Below are 3,786 nucleotides of genomic sequence, written 5' to 3'. Positions count from 1 at the left end.
AACTAAATACTTCTGTTCCTGCAAGGTTTGCTTTCATATTGAATGCAACAATGATATTTTGCAAGGCTTGCTATTGTGCTAACAACTTAAGAACTGAATTTTTATTTATTTTCCTTAGCAGTACGTTTTATATAGAACATATGTAATATCAGAGCAAGAATATAATAAGCCTTCCTAACGCGTTAAAACCAAGAAGTGACTTATGGCAGAATGCATGGACGCCAATATCCTGTGAGGTGGAAGAGATACTGAAAGACTCTTGAACCCAAAGCCATGCTTCTGTCGGCCAGCTAATGAATTTCAACTTTTTATTTTTCGAGAGTCACAATCCATATTGGAAGGAAAACCGAAAGTTCCTCCGAACAAATTCATGTAACTCATCAACTAAGAGACTCTTCAGCAATGCCTCCAATCAGCTGGAAGGAAAATCACTGTGGTTTCCCACTATAATAGTGCTTCAATCTAAATAGCTGCTTGATTCCTGGCCAGAACCGCCTTTACCTCCTATGCACCTTCATCTCCACTAACCACACTTTGTCCATCCTCCCATTCGCCCACCAGCCAGCTGCACAGTCGCCCCTGACCCTTGCTCCTCTCCCTCTGCCGCACCAGCCTTAGCCCCAGCCCCTGCGCAGCCTCCACCTCCATCATGACAACATCGACCCCCTCTCAGGTACAGCAGACTTCCCACCAGGACTCAGAGGCCGCCATCAACCTCCAGATCAAGGAGCTCTACGCCTCCTGAGTCTACCTGTCCATGTCTTACTCTTTGACCCAGATGACGTAGCATTGAAAAACTTTGCCAAGTATTTCCTCCACCAGTCCCACTAGGAGAGGAAGCATGCTGAGAAGCTGATGAAACTCCAGAACAAGCGACCGCATCTTCCTGCAAGACATCAAGAAATCCGAGCAAGAAGACTGAGAGAGTGGGCTGAATGCAACAGAGTGTGCTCTGCCCTTGGAAAAAAATGTCAGTCAGTCGTTACGGGAACTGCACAAGCGGGCAAAGGAAAAGAATGACCCCCATTTATGTGACTTTATTGAAACCCCACTACCTGGACAAACGGTTAAATTCCATCGCACAACTGAGTGATCACGGTAACCAACCTGTAGAAAATGCACCCCACCCCTGCCACTTCTGGCATGGAGGAATATGTTTTTGACAAACACACCCTTGGAGACAGTGACAATAACAGCTAAGTCACACCTGCCTTACCCCACACCTGGGAACTGTGGGCATGACACTTACTGTCTTTCAGTGCATGCATACTTCAGTTATCTGACCATAATCTGTACCAAAAAACTACCACCATTTACATTCCAATAAAGTGACCTGGTTCTTGTGAAATAAAAAACAAAACAAACCAATACCCCCATTCAATAGCGATCTCAAACATTTGAAGACCACCACTATGGGGAAGATCAGCCATGAAGACCTGAGGAATCCCATTGCATTTTGGACAGCCCTCATTATTAGAAAGTGTTTTCTCTGCATGGAGCTGAATTCTCTACAATTTATTCCCTAAGGTAAGTGGATTTTGTTTCTGCAACACCCTGTTTATATAGAAGCATACCTGGAGCAAGGGTGAATACATTAACATTTGGAGCTTAGTTGAGTTTTTCTGGTTTCTGGTTGTCCCTTATAAGAAGAGGGAAGGGTGTAAATGGGACATAGAGCTGGAAAATTTTTACGTGATAAGGCTAGGTCAGAGGCAGGGAGAAGGGTGAGAAAAAGGGAGGAAAGAGGATAAATAAGATCTGAGGATATTGGGAAAATCCAGAGCTGCTGTTTTGGAAATGAAGGCATGGTAGCAAGGTAGCCCAGATGGTAAGGGTGCTGAACCTGGAGTCAGAAAGACCTGAATTCAAATCCTACCTCACACATTTACTAGCTAGGTTACCCTGGACAAATCACTTTACTTCAGTTTTCGTATGTGTAAAACAGGGACAATAATTGCACCTACCTCCCAGGGCTCTTATGAACATCAAGTGAGATAACCTGTACTCTCCTTTGCAAACTTTTAAGTCCTATATAAATTGTAACTTATTATTTTCTGTACTTACAATGAATTTTCATAAATTAAATCCTCTTCTCTAAATGCTTATTTGTGTTATTAACATCATTCAGAAATACTTTGTCCTTGCTTCGAGTTCATAAGAATTCTAAATTAACATCTTTGTGAGCAGACATGAGTGTACTAGGGAAGCCACCTGTTTAAAGAAACCCTGCATTGGTTCCTTTAGAAAGGAGGAAATTTGCACGAAATGGCTGGTTTGACAAGTTCTAGCTTCCTTTAGAGCTTACAGGAACCTTTAGGGTGCTTGACAGGAAACTGGTGACTGAACATTGAGTCACCCTGCTCTCCACTCCTTTGTTGCTGTCAACAGAGATTGGTACCTGAATGCCATCCCTATTAAATAACAACTGCTGTCAAATACAGCCTATTGTGGATGAGGCAAGTGAAGGAAGAATGGGGCCATGTTTTGTGGCTTTCATCAGGCTTTAATCACTGAGCTGCTCCCTTCCTTACCCTGAGTCCCATCTCTAGGATTCAAAGCCTGGAAAGAAGGTGGAGAAGAAGGAATCAATGGGTTTTCTAATTACACTCAGGGTATCTGAACAGAGTTCCTGCTGGCCAATGTCCTGTGCAGGTGAGCTTCTTAATACAGAGCCCTGAGTGTTCCAATCTGGATTACTCTCTCTGCTCCCTCCAGTTATATTTGGACATCTTGTGAATATTTTTACAAGACAGCAGAAGCTGTTAGCTAGAGTCTAATCACTTATACTGGGGCTAGAGGGAATTTATCACTTATTATTAACTTTGTTAATACTCATTATCATCCATTCAAGTGCACTGGAATAGTACTACTCAAATAAGAATTTTTTATCCATGCGGCTATTTGGGGGGAGTTGAGTGTCATTGATGGGGAATGGGGACATCTCGATAGAGAGATGGATAAAACACTTCCTACTTTCTTGCTTTCCTGTGCTAGGCTCCATGCTATTAATAAAGACTGATGGGGAAGAGAAAGCAGAAAAGAAAAAAAGAAGAGGCAGAAAAGAAAAAAGAAGAGGCACAAAAAGTTCAAGAAAGAAGAAGAAAAGGAAAAGAAGGCAAAACACTAAGTAAGCAAAGGAGAGAGTAGCGAATGCAAAGAGGAGGAGATGATGCAAATGTGGAGGCGAAATGGGAGAAGAGGAAGAGGAATATGGTGAGGAGAGAAAGATGAGGGAGAGGGGGACATGGAGGAGTAAAAGCAGGAAGATAGGAGGAGAAGGAAGAGGAGGAGGAGGAGGACAACCACACCATCCACAGGGGAAGAACAAGGCATGGCCAGTCACCTCTCAGCAGGGAGAAGGGTCTTGTGGCCTTAGAGACTCCCCCTACTTTCCTGTTGGGACCAGGAATTTAGCACTCAAGCAGCAAGACTGATTTGGTTTCTGGAGGTTTCCCCACCTGGCTTGGGACAGCCTTCCTTTTGTCCAGGAAGACCTTAGTCATTCCAGTTGGGAGTAGTTGTGACAGTTGCCTCATCCCTCTCAGTGTATCTGAGGTGCGTCAGACATCAACGTGGGACACCTTTGGTGGTCATCAGATGGGTGAGTTATTAACCCCACCATGAGCTCCCCTAGAGCTGGGGCCTAGGTCTCAGCTAGACTCAGATACAACCTTCAGTACGTGGTGGGGCGAGGCGGGGTAGGGTTGGTGATGAGAGTAGGGGGGAAGTGAGAAGGGCTAGCGGAGACTGTGAGAGGGATGTGAGGGAAGTTCTGGTGCCCTATCT

At 44.3% G+C, this 3,786-nt stretch overlaps 1 long non-coding RNA gene across 1 annotated transcript; it reads left to right on the top strand.

Annotated features, from left to right (window-relative positions):
- Positions 1 to 459: 459 nt before the first annotated feature.
- Positions 460 to 3,105, top strand: LOC140500445 (uncharacterized). Its single transcript, XR_011965743.1, has 2 exons — positions 460 to 1,527; positions 2,995 to 3,105. It is a non-coding gene; the product is annotated as an uncharacterized lncRNA (long non-coding RNA).
- Positions 3,106 to 3,786: the final 681 nt, after the last annotated feature.

The sequence above is a fragment of the Notamacropus eugenii genome, chromosome 4 (assembly GCF_028372415.1).
Source record: "Notamacropus eugenii isolate mMacEug1 chromosome 4, mMacEug1.pri_v2, whole genome shotgun sequence".
In the NCBI taxonomy this organism is placed as follows: Eukaryota; Metazoa; Chordata; class Mammalia; order Diprotodontia; family Macropodidae; genus Notamacropus; species Notamacropus eugenii.
The sequence above is the reverse complement of the archived record's forward strand: the minus strand, read 5'-3'. Positions and strand labels throughout refer to the sequence as shown.